Source organism: Heterocephalus glaber, unplaced genomic scaffold (genome assembly GCF_053883595.1).
Source record: "Heterocephalus glaber isolate CG9 unplaced genomic scaffold, H.glaber_assembly_v1.0 deba00001140, whole genome shotgun sequence".
Taxonomy (NCBI): Eukaryota; Metazoa; Chordata; class Mammalia; order Rodentia; family Bathyergidae; genus Heterocephalus; species Heterocephalus glaber.
Window position 1 is genome coordinate 1,002,500 of NW_028258200.1, and position 19,743 is coordinate 1,022,242.

A 19,743-nucleotide genomic window follows, 5' to 3' on the forward strand; every position below is an offset into this window, starting at 1 on the left:
TGGTGGCTGTGCACATCTGTAATCCCAGCACTGTGGAAGGCTGAGGCAGAAGGATGGCAAATTTGGGCCCAATCTGGCCAATTTAGTGACTTAATGAGACCCTGTCTCAAAATAGAGAAAGGGCTGGTGATATAGTTCAGTGCAAAGGTCCTGGGTACAATTGTAATACTGGGAAAAAAATACAAAAGATCTTTGGTAAGAGGCTCCTTTCCGTTTGCTGATTTACAATGTATTTCTGTTCTGCAACAAGCCATACATATCTTTTCACTTGAGGTATTACACTAACCAGGCACTGAGTTTCAGCTCAGTAGAAATCTAAACACAGTGGTGTGATGGAAAGGTCCTCCTGCACCTAGTCTTCATGATGGATGACCAGCCCTGGAATGCAGGGAGAGCTACCTTCTGTCTTGGCTTCACTTTCCATTTGGTAAAATCAGGGAGTTAGAACAAGGACCTTTCCAGCTCTGGGGCTATGATTTTCTGCCCCTCAAATCCCTTCTGAGGTATTTTCTTGGGTAGCTATTCCATAATCCTTTCTGTTCTCTTACCTCATCCTGAATGTGCTGGGTTTAAGAATTTTTTTCCTTTGATTGAAGTTAAGTGAGCCATACAGATATAGAACCTATAACTATAGTGTTAATTTTGTGCTATCAACAACATCTTAACAGAGTAGGGTTGTTTCTAAAATAAAAATCTATTAAAATTCAAATATTGAAGAAGAAGCCTTTAAAACATTGTCTTACACAGAATCATTCTTAGGAATTCCTTGGATGCAGTATAATGAAATGGTTAAGGGGATAAATGCTGAAGCCACTCCACCTGGGCCCACCTCTGGCTTTACCATGTGCTGGTTTTGTGACCTTGGACAAATTACAATAATAGTATCTATCCAATAGGTTTTCTGGGGAATAAAGTCTGAGTAATACATGCCTGATCTACAGTTCTATATATGTTTATTGTTATTTTTACATCTGAGGGGACCGTCTCCTACGCAGTCTCCTTTAATTGCCATCATTTTATGAAGGTAGTTCTATCATAATCATGCACAGACTGAGTGTCTGCACTGGGTTAGAGAAAAAGATTCCTTTGCCAGATCTATATTTTTAACCTTGGGGAATGAAAAGTGTAACATATGACAATTGCAGTGGAGGTAACAACTTGCACATCCACGTAACTCCTTTTATTCACTAGATAATTTATTGAATACCTGTGTATATGACATTTTAATCTAGAGCTTAATCTTTGGATTTGTCATTTGACAATTCAAAAATGGCTTCACAGCAAAATACTTGGAATATAGAACACCAATTGTTTTCTATATAAAGCACTTTACATTTACAAAGCATTAAAGTACACCCCAGCCATGTTTTTTAAACTTGATAAACCTTAAGCAAAAAAAGTGCTACACCATGAGGCTTCTGTTGTGGCTCAGTCTCCATACTCCATAGTCTCCTGAGTAATAGTGACTAAGGTGGTCCTGGGGGCAGGCACATTACATTCTGAATTCCAGAGAGTTTTGGCCTCACCTAAGTTACTGAGTCAACTCGTGTTTTCTTCTAGTATTTCAGGAAAATATCTTATACGTGTGTTCCAAGTAGCATAAATATTAAAAAGTTAATTCCAAACAATCTCTATAAGAAATTCTGTAAGCACTACTTCATTTCATAGATGAACAATGAAGACAGTGATGAGGAAATTTTATCAGAATATTTTGAAAAAGGCCTGAGGTCGGGACACTTTGCCTGTAAATAGCTGGATGGTCTCATAACCACTGACCTCTGCTGGTATGGAGCCAAAGCCACCACAGACAGTGTGCATGGTTGTCCTCTTTGCCTGGGGGTAATCTTTCCAAGACCCCTATTAGATGCCTAAGCCTGCACAGTGCCAAACCCTGTGTGTACTGTTGCTGCTTATCAAACGGAGACCTTCATTTTTTTCACTGTAAGGGAGTACTCTAAAGTTTCTCTGGCATATGCCCATCAGCATCATTGTTTCTTAACCTTGTGGCCCTTACTAAGTAACACATGGATTACTGGAACACAAGCACTAAGGTAGGCATAGCCAACCCGAATACTGGAGTAACTATTTCAGGACTAATGAGGGTGGCACAAACAGTGAGGATACATGGGACAAGGGTACACTGGGGAGAGTGGGAAGATAAGAGATTTCATTCTGCTGCTCAAAATAGTACACGGCTTAAAACTTATGCACTTTTTATTTCTGGAAATTTTCATTTAATATTCCACACTCCAGTTGGCCTGGGGTAATTGAAATGGTAGAAAGTGAATTTGTACCTAAGAGAGGCCTGACTATTTAACCAAATGGGCATGGCTGTTTAGGTAAGCTTTATCATGCAGGACTACTTTGAGACCTCTGAGTGGGTCCCTGGAGGGTCCTTTGAAGTGCTTGGTGCACATGTTGGTCAAAAGAGTAATTGAAACATCTGGCAAAGTTGAATACTCATATATAAAGGGGTCACAATAGCATTTATGTAAAAATAAAAGCAGTGGTATAAAATATAGTGGACCCTCATTTTATGTCTGCCCTGACATACAAACAACTTGGGTTAATTAGGTTAATGGAAGATTCATCTGCCTCTTTTTATCTATAGCTTGTACTCAGGTAAGCATCCAGATCTCAGCTGTATTGACTTACAACCAACTTGAGTTACAAACAGCCCTTGGGAACCAGTGGAGTTTGTAAGTCAAGGGTCCACTGTGTCACGATTACTGAGAACTCCTAAGAGGTTGTTTTTTTTTTTTTTGGTAGCGGGGATCGAACTTGGGTCCTTGTGCTTACAAGGCAAGCGACAGAACCACTGAGCTAAATCCCTGGCCCCTAAGAGGTTGTTTTTAAAATAGCCTGATGGTGCTTTTAGTTTATGCTTAAAAGAGTCTTGCATGATATATTATTAATTTAGAAGCTATTATTTGTTCAACTACATGTGCAGTTTTTTTCCCCATTGGTACTAGGGATTGAGCCCAGGTGCACTCTGCCACTGGGCTACTGCCCCACCCCTTTTTATTTTTTATTTTGAGACAGGGTCTCATTAAACTGCCTAGGTGAGATTCAGACTTGTAATCTTCCTGCCTCAGTCTCTCATGTGAAGACTTTCAGTTGTCTGTATATTTAAAAACGATAAATGGGAAATACATCCAAGGAAAGAACTATATAGTTCTTAAATGGTTGCTTGCTAAGTCACATTTTGGGCTGAGTTTCTATTTTCAACTGTTATACTCACCAAAGTTTGCCAAAACTTGATTGCCTTTGGAAGAAAAATGGCATTTTTGGTATTTCCTCTGCATGAGAACTTTAAAACAGGTGATTAGCAACAGGGAAAAAGTGAAAGTAAGGGATAAAAATATAATGCTTTTGTGAGTTTGTATTTTTATACTAAATTTTAAATCTAGTTAAGTTTTTGTTTTCACTGTAATCTTCAGAATACTCTGTTTTCTACATTCCATACACTTCCTCATGTAAATGTAGTGAATGTCATTAAATTACAGTTAGTGTTGGCTTTGCTCACATTTTTTGTTGGGGTAAATCATTTTATTAGAAATTTATTTATTCATTTATTTTTGAAACAGGATCTTGCTCTGTGTCCCAGACTGGTCTTTAACTATTTCTCAGCCTCCTGAGTGCTGGAATTACAAGTATGTGTCACCATGCCTGGCTAGAATTTCATTTTCAGATTTAAGGTGGCTCATATTTTTATATACCGCCTATATTTTACAGTGTTAATTGTGAGTAGTTACAGGGAGTGGGAAGTTTGATTTTAGAGCTGGCATAACTGAGTCAAGGTGCACCAAGTGACTTGGTTGAGCCCCTCCCCCTAGTATTATACACTGTTGTATGTGGGGTTGCAGCCAGTGAGGATATGGCTGGCTGTGGTCTTGGATGTTGTTTTGTTTGACACTTCCTTTAGTGTTTTACACTAATGACATGAAGATGCTATTTAACTTCCAATCTGAATCCATGATAGGAACGTTTTGAACAATATGGTTATCAGCCTTTTTTTTTTCTTTCTTTTTTTTTTTTTTGGCTTTTTGAGACAGCGTTTCGCTGTGTAGTTCAGGCTGCCTCAGAGTCACTATGTAGCCCAGGCTGACCTTGAACTCATTGTGATCCTCTTGCCTCAGCCTCCCAAGTGCTGGGATTACAGTCTTGTGCCACCATGCCCAGCAGTTATCAGATTTTGATGTATCCTTTAATAGTTATCCTGCCTGAGAAGATCCAAGGAAAATGGAATTGAATGTTCCAAATTTTAATTGTGATGTTTCTTCTCAAGGCAGCTGTTCCTTATTACAGTAGAATATCATTTGTATCATTTACTTAATGATACAAACTGATTTAATATTTTAACTTTTTAATCACTCAGAAATTGGTATATTTCCTAAATAAAGTAACATTTTAAGTTCTTTTTAAAGAAATTTGTTTTTGAAGCATTATAAATGTTCTTTTTTTTTTTTTTTGGTGCCAGGGATTGAACTCTGGTCCTTGCGCTTGCACGACAGGCGGCGAAACCACTGAGCTAAATCCCCGGCTATAAATGTTCATTTTTGTGGTCAGATGAACTCATTGAGTTCTACATGGAAAAATTACCTGTGTATTTAATCTCAGCTGGATTCCCTTTTAAGAAGCTAGTAGCCATATTACAAATGTGCTTAAAACTGTCAGGTTAATTGGAAGTATATGTAGAGTTTTAGATAAAATAGAAAAAGAAGATAAAAAGAGATGTTATATGAAGAACACAATAATGATCATTCTGGTATCTATAATGTGGCAGATTTTAATTAGTTTTGTAATTGACAATGATAGCCCTCTGAGAAGTTTGATAGAGGTTTGAATAAAAGAAGGGTACCTCATTCAGGCTTGGTGTGGGTTAAGGAAGGTTATTTTTAGGGTTTTAGAGGAAAGATGTCAGAAGGTATTTCTAAGAGAAAGACTTGAGCCCAACCTGCCAAACAGGCTAGGGGACAGAGTAGTGTATGAAGAAAGATGAGTCAAGCTGTGGAGGTATGAGAGGGTGTTATATACTGGGGCTCTGCAGACATTCAATGAGGATGTGGAAAGTGATGTGATAAAGGATGAGGTTGGAAAGGATTGTTATATTTCCAATATTAAGGGCTTTATGTAACAAGGAGTTAGAACTTTTCCCTCCTGGTGGTAGGGATCCCAGAAGGAAGCTTGGGTTCCTACACTCTTTGATTTACTAAGTGTATGTTAGCCACTCTTGCCCCACTAAATTGAAAAAAAGAGGGGGATGGAGTCTTGCTTGAAATGTCTGTGATTTAAAAAAATTGTATAAGATTTATTTATTTTGTATAGTGTATTTAAGGTAGAGAATATATAAAAGTTATTTTAAAGCTCTAACAGCAGTTTAAAATTCTTGACTCTGGTTCTGGCTTTATTAACTAATTTTGGCAAAGCATCTGATCTCTTTTAGTCAAATTTCTAGGTCAGATCAAAGTAGATTCTCAGACTTGTTTTTTGCCCTGGCTCTTTTTATGAAGGTGGGATTGGAGGTAACTGTGGCTAGGGAAGGCAAGCAAAGAACTAATTGCCACCAAAGCAGCAATAATGCCTAGATGAGTACTTCTCAAATTGTCTTTCTAGGGTATTTTGGGGAGAAAATGCCAGGAGAGTAGAGTGTTATAATTGAAAAGCATGGTTTCCTGGTGGTTGAATTTTAGGCACTCTGTAACCTGGGTAGAAAAAGATGATCCTGGACCTGGGATTTAGCTCAGTGCTTTCGCTGCCTGCTGCACAAGCGCAAAGACCCGAGTTTGATCCCTGGTATGAAAAAAAAAAAAAGGAGGAAAAAGATGATCCTGCACTTTCTAAGGGCCCTTTTTGTCCTTCAGGGAAATTAGAAAAATAATTACTGTGTTTACATCCATCTATTTCCAAGAAAAACTGAATTTGTAATAGAAAAATTGAAGTTTGTTGGTAATGTAAGATTGTTCTTTACTATTTTCTATATGTAATGCTGGGTATCACACAGTCTCACACAGGGTAGCTAAGTGCTCCACAACTGAGCTACGTCCCCAACCCTCTTCTTTACTATTCTTTTTTTTTCCTTCCTTACTATTCTTAAAGCCACTACCTTATTCTTTTTTTTCCCCATTAAGTTTATTGGTACATTTTAGGTATAAAATACAGTTACATTCATCATTGGGATCTTGTACCTTTACAGGAGTATCTTGGTTCTTATTTTTTTTCCCCTTCCCTTGCCCTCCCTTCACCGCCTCCACCCTTCCCTATTTGCAAAGACTTTGTTTCTATTTTTTTCCTTTTCTCATATTTTTTCTTTTCCCTTTTTTCCTTTCCCCTACCCCTCCCACTTCCCCTGCTCCTTTAGACCTTTTCTTCCTGTTACACAATATCAATTACACATTTTTAAAATTACAATATCAAGATCTAGGAGACATTACCACAGATTTTATAGAATTTAAAAGGATGTAGAAAGTATATTACAAAAATCTTTCTTGAAATAAATTTGACAACTTCTAAGAAGTACCTTGGAAGCCAAATTAATGAAACTAAATCTGGAGGAAATATAAAATTTGAATAGCACCTATTAAAGTATATTCCTAGCTAGAAAACCTACCTATATGACAACAACAGGCTCATATACATTTTAGCTGATAAATTATATCAAACAATTAAAGCAGAAAAAAGAAGGAACACTTCTCCCCTCATTTTAGGAACTCAACATTGTGCTAATCCTAAAACTAGATAAAGATAATAGAATTAAAAAGTATGAACGTAGATAGAAATTTGTTTAACAAAATAAACTATTAGAAGTCAGATCTGGTAGTATGTAGAAAGTGGTTTTGTTACAGGGATGGCAATGTTGGTTCCACATTGGAAGATCCACCCCCAAAAGTCATCATTTTAACAGAGGAAAGGAAAAGGCCAAATGATCCTGTCACTAGTTGGAGAAAAAGCATTGGAATAAATTCTACAGCTATTCATGGTAAAAGCTATCAGGAGACTAGAAGTAGAACAGAACTTTCTCAACAGATTAAAGACATGTACTCCATACTTCCAGTGAGAAGGCCTTATATGAATGGAGAAGATACAATGCTTTCTCCTTAAGGTGGGGAACAAGGGCAGCTATGCTTACTCTTTATCTGTCGATTAAACTTTGAAACCTAGGCCCCACCAAAATAGTCTGTCAATAAAATGACACAATTAGGATAGGATTGGCAAGGTAGAAGCAAAAATCTTTATATGTAGATGAAATGATCATCTACAGAGAAAATACTAAGAAATCTCTAGGAGCCCCTAGAACTTGTATTTGAATTTAGCAGGATTAGAAAACACAAGGTATATATAAAAATTCAGGTGTGTGTATACTTGCTATAAATGAAGAATTGGATATTGAAATTTAAAAGTTATGTAGGGGTACAAAGGACCTAGAAAAGTTAAAAAAAACCCACAAAAACTGTTGGAAGACGTTTAGTACCTAATTTTAAGACTTCTTCTAAAGCTACAGTAATCAAGGCAGTGTTGGTGTAAGGAAAGACATATAGATCAATGCAGTAAAACAGAGAATCTAGAAATAGAACCACACATATATGGTCCACTGAGTTTTGAAAGATTTTTTAACATTAGCATTTTATAGAATATAAACTCAATTCAAGAGCCGAGGAAGAGATAGTGTTTTCAGCAAATGACACTAGAACACCTGGTAGCCATATATAAAAAATTAACCTCAACTCTTTATTTCCATACAAGAAAATAGCTTGAAGGGATCTATGAACCTAAATATGAAAGCCTAAAAGTATAAAACTTTAAGAAGAAATTATAAAGGAAAATATTTATGAATTCAGGGTAGGCAGGAACTACCTAGGATACAAAAAACATGATGTGTAAAAGAAAAAAATTGATATATGAGATTCCATCAAAATTTAGAACTTTAAATGACATCATTAAAATGAAAAGTAGTCCTTAAACAGACCATATTTATAATGCATATAACCTACGACCAGAATATATAAAGAACTCTTAGAGCTCATTAATAGACAACCCAATTAAAAAGTAGACCCAAAAAGATGATAAATAGCCAGTATACCGCAAGGAAAGGTGTGCAACTCTAGAATCAGAAAAATACTAATCAGTACAATAACAAGATTGAATTATACACTCATTAGGGAGGTGAAGTTAAAAGTTTTAAAAGCCTTGTCATGACTTTTTCTTTTTGTTGGATTCTCTCCCTTTGCATTTAATTTGTCATGCCCAATGGATTCATTCTGCTGGGTTTCCTGGGGTTGTGATCCTCATTGTCTTTTCCTAGGGTACTGTCTAAAATTTTGTGGAGTGCCAGTTTGATATTCATGAAGTTCCTGAGCTGCTCTTTATCATGAAAGTATCTTATTTCTCTATCAATTTTGAAAGATAATTTTGCAGGGTACATCAATCTGGGTTGGAGGCTGATTTCCTTTAGGGCTTGAAATACATCACTCCAAGCTCTTCTTGCCTTGATGGTTTGTGTTGAGAAGTCTGCTGTGATTCTGATGGGCTTTCCTTTGTATGTGATTTGTTTCTTTTCTCTAACTGCTTGTAGAACTTTGTTCTTCTGTTGAGTTTCTGGAATCTTAACAATGATATGCCTATGTGTAGATTTTTTTTGATCAAGGCTATTTGGAGTCCTATATGCCTCACTTATCTGTATGTCAAGCTCTTTTCCCCTACTTGGGAAGTTTTCTGCCATTATTTCTGTGAAGAGATTTTTTATGTCATCTGCACTCTCTGCTGTTTCTTCATTGACTCCAGTTAGTCTTGTCATTCTTCTTTGCATCATCTAGCAGCTGCTGGATTGATTTGTCATGGTCCCTTATAATTTTGAAGCAATTTTTCTTTTCCTGGTCATTAATTGCAATCTTATCTTCTATATCTGAAATTCTGTCCTCACATTGGCTCATGTGTAGACTTTCAGTGGAGTTTTTCATGTCCTGGAAATCTATTTGCATCTGTTTTATGGATTCCATTTGTTTTCTATGTTGGGATTCCATCATGTTCCTCAGCTCCTATTTTTTATCTGTGTCTGCCCTAGATTTATTAATCATGTCTTGCAGTATGGGCACAATCTCTGCTGTTATCTGAGAAATTATTTCTGATTTCATTTTTCTCAGATCCTCTTTTGTTGCCAGTTCAGAGAGTCCAGGTGGTTGAGTATCAGATTGTTCCATCTCATTTCCCTTTGGGGTTGCTGTAGGTGATCTGGAAGTCTGTTTTTGAGGCTTGTTTACGTGTCTTCTTGTTTCCATGTGGGGAGGGGGTGCTTCTGGCGCCCACGCGGCTCACCTTCTCTGCCCTAGGAGCTTGGGATGGCAGCTGGGGAGCTTCCTTCCAGGTCCTGGGATCCGCTCAGCTTCTCTACCCTAGGAGCGTGGGATGGTGGCGGGGGAGCTTCCTCCCAGGTGCTGGGACTGCCTCACCTTCTCTGCCCTTAGGAGCTTGGGATGGTGGCAGGGGAGCTTCTTTCAGGGTACTGGGACCCGCTCAGCTTTTCTGGCGTAGGAGCTTGGGATGGCAGCAGGGGAGCTTCCTTCCGGGTCGCACTACCTTATTCTTTATGGACCAGTCATCATCCTGTGTTGAGTTGGTCTCATTGCATCACCAGCTTTTTTTTAAAAAAAAAAAAATCCTGAAATAGGGTTATTCCCTTATTTAAAAATCCACAATAACATTCCACTGTCTGGGATATTTTCTATGGGGGGGGCGGGGCTTGGAATGTACTTGATAATTGAATCTGATGTAATAGGACAATTGATTTTCTCATATTTCTTTGGTAGAGAACTATGTACATGATAAACAGAAGGAGGATAAAATAGATTGTTGCTTTTAAAAATCCGTTGTGAGGGCCGGGAATTTAGCTCAGTGGTTTCGCCGCCTGCTGTGCAAGTGCAAGGACCCGAGTTCGATCCCCAGTACCAAAAATAAAACAAAACGTAAAAATCAGTGGTGGGACTGGGGATTTAGTTCAGTTGTTCCAGCGCCTGCCTTGCAATCACAAGGTCCTGAGTTTGATCATCGGTACCGAATAAATAAATAAATAAAATAAAAATCAGTTGTGTCTTACCTCCCCAAATTGCTTTGGTCAGGAGCAGCATTCAGTTCTCAGAGGGTTACTGTGCTTACCAATGTGGTTCTGATTATATGGCATATTTTCAGGTACACAAGTGATATGAAGGACTACTGTGCTATAGATTAATACTAGCTCCTAGGCCATTATTTACTTGGATTTGTTGTTGTTGTTTATTTTTGTTTGGAGAGGAAAAGGGATGAAAGTATTCTTGAAAAGTTAGTATGTTAATATGATAAAGACCAGTGGAGCTAAAAAAAAAAACACCAAAAAGCCAACCAAAGATAAAGCTTACAGTTTGTTTTGTTTTTAACCAGGGAAGGAAATGTAAAGACATGCACTGAAAAATTGTCAAGGAGGAAAAGTCAGTTTTGAGAACTAGAAAATAGCAAGGCTAGGGGCCAGGTGTGTAAATGGTGATTACCCTAGTTAAAGATTGAAATGTAGCATTATGGATAGGATAGAATGACTTCATGAATCTATTATGGTTGGTTAGAATAAGTCTCATATTGAAATTATTTTTTTGATATCTCCTAGATAAGTGCTGCTGTAGGTAAAAAAAGTTTCCTTTTACAAGAGATTCTAGCCCCTTTACCAAGTAGATTAAATCTTACTATGAAGATTCTGGACCTAGCCAGCCATCTCATTTGTCTCCGTTGGTGTGTTCTAATGTTGGATGGCCCCTGGTTGGCAGTGAACAGTTCTGAGTTTAGACATGCCTGCCTTGCAAGCACAAGGTCCTGAGTTAGATCCCCAGTACAAAAAAAAAGAAGCAAGGAAATAAAAGCAAGAATTTTGTGGACTGTTTCATTTAGCCTTTGCTTATGCGTTATGTTATCCATAAAAACCAAATAATGGTAGATCTTCTTTCGATAGTTTGCTAAAAACTGCAATGCTTCAAAAAACTGTTATGTGGCTAGCATTTTCACAAGTGAAATAACAATTACAAATTATTTGCTTCTTTACTTTTTATGGGTTGTACATATTGTTACTATACAGAATCAGTGCCCTACAAACTTACAGTTTTAGGAAGTATGGCAGGTAGTTTTTTTTTTTAAACTCATGTCTAAAATAATAGTATATTCAAATTATAGGCTACTTCTCTAGTATAGTGAGAAGAGGTGGTCATCCTAGTCTTAACTTGCCCAGGCTCATAGACACTGTTGTACAAGGAAAAAAAATCTGTCTTTGTTAAGACCAACAGAACTTCAAGAGCAACTACTACAGGGCCTGGGATTTAGCTCAGTGGTTCCCGCCACCTGCATTGCAAGTGCAAGGTCCCAAGTTTGATCGCTGGCACAAAAAAACAAAAACAAAAACAAAAAAATCCCCATAGAGCAACTACTGCAGGTTGAGTATCCTTTTCTGAAATGCTCAAGACTAAAAGTGTTTTGGAGTTTGGACTTTTTCAGAATTTGAAGTATTTGCGTATATATAATAAGATATTTTGTTGGGGCTGGAGATTTAGCTCAGTGGTTCTGTTGCCTGCCTTGTAAGCGCAAGGACCCGAGTTTGATCCCTGGTACCAAAGAAAAAAAAGGTATTTTGTGGATGGGACCCAAAGCTAAACACAAAATTTATTTGTTTCATAGATGCCTTATGTGAATCTGGAGGTAATTTTAATACAGTATTTGTAGTGACTATGACTTGTCTTTCTACCTGTGTCATGTTGGTACTCAAAAATTTTTGGATTTTAGAGCATTTTGGATTTAGGATTTTCAAATCAAAGATGTTTTACCTGTACATATTTAGTGAGAAATATCTTGGAGAAAGGTTGAGTCCTTGATTTTTCCCTTCATCATTTTCACTTTTCATCTTCATTTATCCAAGCATTTTTTTTTCCAGTACTGGAAATTTTGCCACCCATGGCACATTGAAGTATATCCTCACCCCATTTTTTTTTTTTATTTTCCAGTTGCAGGTTGCCCTGGCTAACACAGGGCCCTGTGTGCTCATTTATTTCTGAATGATTCAAGGTGCCTGCTTTTTAAAAAAATCAACAGTTTTTTTTTTTTTTTGCTTAGTTATATGTGTTCACAAAAGTTGGAGGAAAGTTATTTTTCAGTTCTTTTAGTCAAGCTCTCTTTTATTTTTAACATTTGCCCTGATTGAATTCAACTACTTCTGCATCTCCCTAGTAATTTTGTCATTTCTATCAAAGTGAGTTTAATGAGGATAGAATTTTATGACAGCCTCTAAGCTAACAGCATCCTTGATTTCCCACATCCAGGTCATGATTACTAAGTTGTTTCTTTAGATTTCTAGATGGTCTCATCTACAGTGGGTCATAGCCCTAAGTTTACCCATGTAGAACAGCTGGTACATCATGAAACTTCACTCCTCACTTGGTTTGCTTTGATTCTGTTGTTGGTCATTAGAGTGTTGAATGCAGCACAGGGCTGCGGAGTAGTCAATTATTAATTTGCATCTTTAGTCTGCCACTTTCTAGCTGACCTTGGCAAGGTTATTTCTAGAGTCAGTTTATCACTAGGAAAGTCAAGATGCCACTTACCTTGTAAGGTGGTTGTGAAAATTAACAGTCTGTGTAAAGAACCTTGCAGTCTGTCTAGCAGGATCTGTAAGTACTCAATAAATGGTAGCTTCAGATACTATTACTTACCTATTCCTGGTAAACATTTTCTGTTTAAATTCATATGATAGATGGTATTAATAGCCAAGATTTTTTACATAATTGCTTCAGAGATTAAAGAGATGAGCTTTTATTGCAATTAAGATATGTTATGGGCCTGGAATTTAGCTCAGTGGTTCTGCCGCCTGCCTCACAAGCATAAGGACCGGAGTTCGATCCCCGGTACCAAAAAAAAAAAAAGATATGTTATGATCTAAATTCTAAGTTACTAATTTAATAAATAGAGAAAAGAAAATCTTTAATTTCTCATAAATACATGCTGGTTTTTGGTTGAGATTTTGTCACTGTCTAGAATTTTGTATTAGCATATTATATAGCATAGCACTGTTTTATTACCAACTAATGATGAATTAATGGGACAATGTTGAAATTAGATAAGCTTCTTTGTTGCTATTCTTCCCTTTTATCATTATTTTTAAGATTTTAATCTTATAGCTCTCTGAAATCCCTGACAATATGACTGAAAGATAATTTCTCTGCTGGAAAGTAAGCTAAAAAATTGTTATGTTGTTACTTCTTTTGTAGAGTTTTGAGTAACTCGACTTTAATGTGTTATATATTTTATTGATTACTTTGAAAATCATTATTATATATTATTGGACATCTAATTATTAAATTATGATGATAACTTAAACTCTGATTTTACATACAAGGTAAATTTCGGTGATTAGAAAATTCCTCATGGTGTACTATTTATAATTAATATACTAAGTAAAACTAATTAGAAATATCTGAAGCCCCTAGCAAAATCTGTAATTAAACATGCCATTTATAATTAACTGACTTCTCATTATGGCCTTTTTTGTCTCTGCTCTAGTTAATCACTGTGCTCATCCTTAGTGATACCTGTCTTTCTGACTTAAGACACTGATTAGTATTCACTGGTCCCTGTGGTCCTGTTATGGAGACTGTGGTTTCACAGGAACTTTGTTTTTATTTATTGTTGTTATTCTTGAGACAGGGTCTGGCTAAGCTGCTAAATTTCTCAGTGTGGGCTTGAACTTCTGCCTCAGCCTTCCACAGTGCTGAGATTACAGGTGTGTGCCACCACACCCAACTTATTTATTATTTTGAGGCAGGGTCTTACTAAATTGCTCAGCCTAGCCTCAAATTTGCAGTCCTCCTGCCTGTTTTTCAAGTGGCTGGGATTACAAGTCAGCACTAATATGCCCAGCAGGAACTTTATCATAAAAGTATTTTAATCATATGCTTTGTAAAGTATCACACTGAAGGTTTTTGGCCACATTATCAAATTTAGCACTCATTTTATCAGAGGCTGAAAGCAATCATAGAAAACAGCAAGGCATGCCCATTTTTTTCTTCTCTATTACTTAAGGACCAGGATTTTTCTTGCTGCTCTGTTTATTGTCTGCATAATTGTGAAAGCATACTCATTGACCTTGGGCCATTGATACAGTTGGTACGTCTTCAGTTCTTACAACAAAGAGCTAAAGTACTGGATTGGGTCTTGAAGGATCCCCCCAATTCTTTGTTCTGTATCAAGCTTTCTGTTTAGTTACTAGGCTTTAGTGGTGGTAGAAGATTAGGCCAGGAGCAGTTTCTTTAGGGCTGATGGAATTTAAGGCAGTGACAGTTTAACAGAGTACATTACAAAAGTATATCAGCACTTCACTACAGTTCAAGATATACTGGTGTGTACCATCTAAATATTATCACTGCCAAGAGGTGTTTAGTCATTTCCCATGGAGAGCTTAGAATTCTCTGTATGAGACAGAATGTGGTTGAAGGAGTACTTAATGGAAATGTGTAAAAGGTACATATGTAGGGCAAGAATTGCATGAGTCTGTTTTCGAAAACGAGGTGAGATTTCTGTAAGGAGTAGAAATTTGCCACAGGTTTAAGAGGAGATTTTAAATAAAGGAGAAAGTAGTATTTGCAAAGGCCTAAGTGCATAAGAGGACATAGTAGATTGCAGTAGATGAAGTCTTTTTCTAATACTTGCTTTTTAAGTTGGATAAATATGTATTGAGATCATTTGTAATTTTGAATTTGCTCCATGTTGGATAGAGAACTGATGTACTGTCTGATACTGTTCCACTGTATCTAAATTATTTTAGACATGAGAAAAGGAGGGGGTGTAGGAATTTGTTATAGTTCAGGGATACACTAAACATTGACAGAGCAGGAGTGCAATTAAAATTTCAGTCCTGATTCACTGAGAAGCTTCTAATGAGCAAACACAGATTCAAACAGATTGGGAATGGTAGTTTTTTTTTTTTTTCAATGACATAAAAGTGTGCCCATCAGGCTTTTGGCTGACATCAGGAAACTAATTTTGCTTAATGGTTATTGAGGCCTACAAATTCAGATGTGCAGAAAATGCGGTAAATTACTGGCCTGTCAGATTCTGGTTGCATGTCATCTTTTATCTGAATAGCAGCTTTTGTTTCTAGACTGTCAGGAGCAAGTCTGTGGACACTTTCAAGGTTCTATTTGTAAATGCTCGAATAATTCAAATCAAAGCCATCTAAATATAGCAAATTGACAGCAGTGAAACAATGTATCTTATGCTTGTGGAATTAGGAAATGCATCTCTTCTCATTTGAGAGCTCTTGAAATATGTCAAGCATTTGTAGTGGTACAAGTTCGGGACTTATTGCCAGAGTTGATGACTCACACCTTTGAAATATAGGGAAGTCATATGGAGAGCAGAAATAACATTTGCTCTCTGACTATCCAGCTCAATGAATGACTTGAAGGCACCCACTCTGCTAGGAATTGTGTGGAATGCAAAGGTAGACAAATAGCATTTTTCTCTCTTAAGCTGTATTTAGTAAAAATGACTCGTGTGTGTGTGTGTGTGTGTGTGTGCGTGTGTGTGTGTGTTTAGTGCTAAAAGCAACAATAAAGGTTTGAGTTACTTGCTAACAAGTTATTTCAAAGATAGTTTTAAAATAGTTTAAGGTTTTGATAGCTCTATTTTATTACATTTTAAATTAGTGTTATTTGTCTTTTACTTCCTATTACTGTATATAATTAGAAATGAGGAAAAGGAGTATTTTCTTTTTTTTTTAAAGAGGTATTTTCAATGAAATGTATATCATATTCAAATATTCTGTAGATATTTAGATAGCATCTGGATTTGGAGTGAATATTGACCATTTTTGTCCATAGAATAAAATTACTCAGTAAAAAGGAAACCAAAGTAATCAGGAAGTGAAAATTCTGAGCCTTGTTTGGTATCTAGGTGTTATGAAAATAACAGAATTCAACTTTAACTGCACAAAATTCATATTTGGTTTTGCAGTGTTCCCAAAGGCTATCTGAAAATCTGTGTAGAAGTAGACCACCTACTTTGAATGTTGAGCACCTAATTAGCATATTAAAATCTCTGGTTGGTGTAACTTCCTATTCAGTGTTATGAGTGGGCAAAGCACCTTGGAAATTAAAGGCATTTTGGGGTTGAGAGTGTAGCTCAGTGGTAGAGCACATGGAAGCCCCAGGTTAAATCCTTAGCACCAAAAGAAAAATAGAAATTAAGGGCATTCTGTATTTCATCATGTTATATGATTATAGTCAAATCTAGGGCAACAAAAAGGCAGTAAGAATCTCTGTCATAACAAGTTGTTCCTTTTGTATCCTTACTCATTCCATTTCCACTGCCTGGAATGCCCTTTTCTTCTCTGTCCTTTAACATCTTACTCAGTTGTTTCTAAAGCTGTACCTAAACATTTCCACCAGGGCTATAATATTTTACTCCTTGGAATTTCTACAATTTTGTTTGTTGTAACTTTCAGGATTTTTTTCCTTTCATGTATGTCTACCTGAACTGTGTTTCATATTGGATTATAAGCTTCCTAAAGGTATCATGGGTGTTGAATTGAACTATGAAGAATGGTAAGGATTTGGAGAGGCAGAAAAGGGAGAGCTTGTCCATAGGAGGGAAACCAAACAAAGTCCTTAGGATAAAAAGAACAAAGGGCTTTTTCAGTAATGCTAAATAAGTTCATTTGCCTAGTTGGGAGAATATGTGAGTAGAATAGAGCCAGATGAAAATAGGGAAAATATGAAATGGCTCTTGATGCTGAGCTGAGCAGTGGCTCTCTGTTTAGTTGATAGTTGTGTGTAAGAAGGACTCAGTGGAGAGTTAGAGTGCACTTAGTTGCTTTACTGTGCCTCACTGCAGATTGCTCCATTAATGGAGAAGGGAATGATTGCTCTGATGGAATATAAAAGGTCACTAGACCCAGGATACAGTTGACCTGGAATACTGGAATCTCTGGGTCTTAATCAATTCTTTGCTGATATGTGGGGAGGAAAAATGGTCTTAGAGTTTCCTTCCAGTTGTGATATACCATGATGTCATGGTACACATTGAAACCTCTGGAGCAGAGCCATCACTAAGATCTGTTTTTGAATTATTTAGTTCAGAGGTCACCAAACCTTTTGCAAAGAGCCCGATAATTAATATTTGAAGCTTTGTGGCCACAGAATGCCCCTGTTGCTATTCTTATTTATGGATAGCTTTTAAAAACGTCTTAAAGCAGTCTTAATTCAGGGTCAAAAAAAAAGCAGGCTATGGGCTGGATTTGGCCTCCAGGCTATAGTTTGATTCTTGATTTAGTTCATTGGGGTCCTTATTTGTTATCTTAAGGTTTCTAGAATTTAGAAATCAAGACTGGCTTAGTGATGACATTTTCCCATCAGTCTGTATTTGCATGGGTTATATTTTGTAAGTGTCAAGGAAGTGACACTTACTGAGAATTCCCCATTTGCTTTCCTCTAGTTTTGATAATTTTGTGTTACCATTTATCTACCATTTCTAAGTGCCTTGAAAACTCTGATGTCTGGGACTAGATTACTCAACTAGCTGTACTCTCACTGACATACATTGTTCTACTACATCTTAATGATTATTGGTAGGAATAATATACTTTCTTTGTATTTTGTTATAATTATGAACAATTTAATACTTTTTGAATACAAGAGTCTAAACATCAAACTTGAGTAAACAATATATTGTTGTAATTAAACATAGTGATTAACTTTCAGTGCTTATTTTCTTAAAATTACTTCTGGATTAGATTTTTTCTGGGTCACATATGTGAGATATGATAAAAATGTGTTTAAATAAAAAATTTAAAAACATTCAACATCACTGGTCATTCAAGAGATGCAAATTAAAATAACGCTGAGATTCCACCTCACTCCAGAAGGAATGGCTGCTATCAAGAAATCAGAAAAAAAATAAATAAAAAAAAGAAATCAGCTAATAAATGCTGGTGAGGCTGTGGGAAAAAAGGGAACCTTTCTCCACTGTTGGTGGGAGTGTAGACTGGTGTAACCACTGTGGAAATCAGTGTGGAGATTCCTCAAAAAACTAAAACTAGAGATCCATTTGACCTAGCTATTCCCCTTCTTGATATCTTCCTGAAAGAATTAAAAGGATCATACTACAGCAGTATATGTGCAACCATGTTTGTAGTGGCACAATTTATAATAGCTAAATCTTGGAAACAGTCCAAATGCCCATCAACCGGTGACTGGTGAAAGAAGATATGTTTTTTGTTTGTTTGTTTTGTTTTTAAATAGAATACGACTTAGCCATAAAGAATGATAAACTAGAGACATTTATAGCTAAATGGATGGACCTTGAGACCATACTCTTCAGTGAAATAAATAAGACACACATGTGTAAATACTCAATAGTTTCTCTGGTGTGAGAAACTGAAAGTATAAATGAGGACCAAAATATATAATAGATATTGTGAAATAGGAAGAAAAGGTTCAAAGGGGAAAGGGAAATAGGGAAGGGGGGGGTGAGGGAAAGGAAAGAAGGGAAAGAAAAAAAATGAGAAAAGAAGGAAAAAACAGACACAAAGCTTTTTTAAATAGGGAGCAGTGGAAGGGTGGAAGGGAGGGAAAGGGAATGGGAAAAAACAAGAACTAAGATATATGATATGCAGGTACAGATTCCCAGTGATGTATGCGATCATAATGTATACCTAAAATGTACCAATAAACTTAATGAATAAAAAATAATTTTACTTACAGTAAAAGTCATTGGCATTAATCCCTCTAAAATATTCCCTGTTTCTTTGAATACACTTAATCTCATCATTCTTGCCATTTTCTGAAGGAGTTCTGGAAGTTTTTTTTCCTGAGTGTCTTTACTTTCACTGTCATAGTTATCTCTGTTTTTAATTGATTCAAAATGTTTACCTTTCGTGGTCATTTTGACTCTGGGTAAGAGTCAGAAGTCGCACAGTGTCACATCTGGTGAATAAGGCAGATGAGGACACACTATAATGATTTTCCAAGCCTGCCTTTCCACTGGATGGCACTGGGCAGCAGCACTCATCCTATTTTTGATCATACTTCATAGAGACATTCATGAAAGAAACTTCCAGAACTGCTGTGGAAAGTGCCAAAAATAATAGGGATAAGTTTGTTCAGAGTGAGGGGGGTTAATGGCAGTATGTCTTTTACTGCAATAATATTTTAAAAATTTAAGCGTTCACTATATTTTTGATCACCTTGTGCATTCCCTGTAAAGTAGGTATGTCAGATTTTTCTTTCATGAGAAGCTATGTCCTCAGTGCCTTGAATTGCCATGCTCACTGCTGAAATATATTTTCCATGCTATAGCTTTCCTATTGATTATAGTTTGCTAATGATATATGTCTGATATTTCTATTTGATTTTTTCAATATTTCTTTCCTCTCTTTGCTTATGCTCTTGTCTAATTTGTCACTTTCTTTTACTTATATTTTTCTACAATTTTTTTGAGTTTTAAACACTTTGGCCATTTTTACAGCTGTGAAAGCTTTTAATCCTTAAACAGGGCATGCCTGTAGTCCCAGGTACTCAGGAGGATTGTAAAGGGTAGGCCAGCCTGGGTAATTTAGTGAGACCCTCTCTCAAAAGCAGGGTGGGTTTGGGGGTATAGCTCAGTGGTCACTGACAGAGCACTTGCATGAGCCTATGGGTTCAGTCCTGAGTACCAGGAGGAGATGGGTAGTGGAAATTTTAATCTGTT

At 36.6% G+C, this 19,743-nt stretch overlaps 1 protein-coding gene across 8 annotated transcripts in view; it reads left to right on the forward strand.

The window, feature by feature from the left end:
• Peak1 (pseudopodium enriched atypical kinase 1) overlaps positions 1 to 19,743 on the forward strand; it is a 301,634-nt gene that overhangs the window by 29,644 nt on the left and 252,247 nt on the right. The window contains exon 1 of one of the 8 annotated variants that reach the window (XM_087210270.1): positions 8,574 to 15,499. The exons of the other annotated variants lie outside the window; for them this stretch is intronic. The gene's annotated coding sequence lies outside the window, so the exon portion shown is untranslated. Of the gene's footprint in view, positions 1 to 8,573; positions 15,500 to 19,743 lie in introns of those variants that run through there. 8 annotated transcript variants of the gene reach the window in all.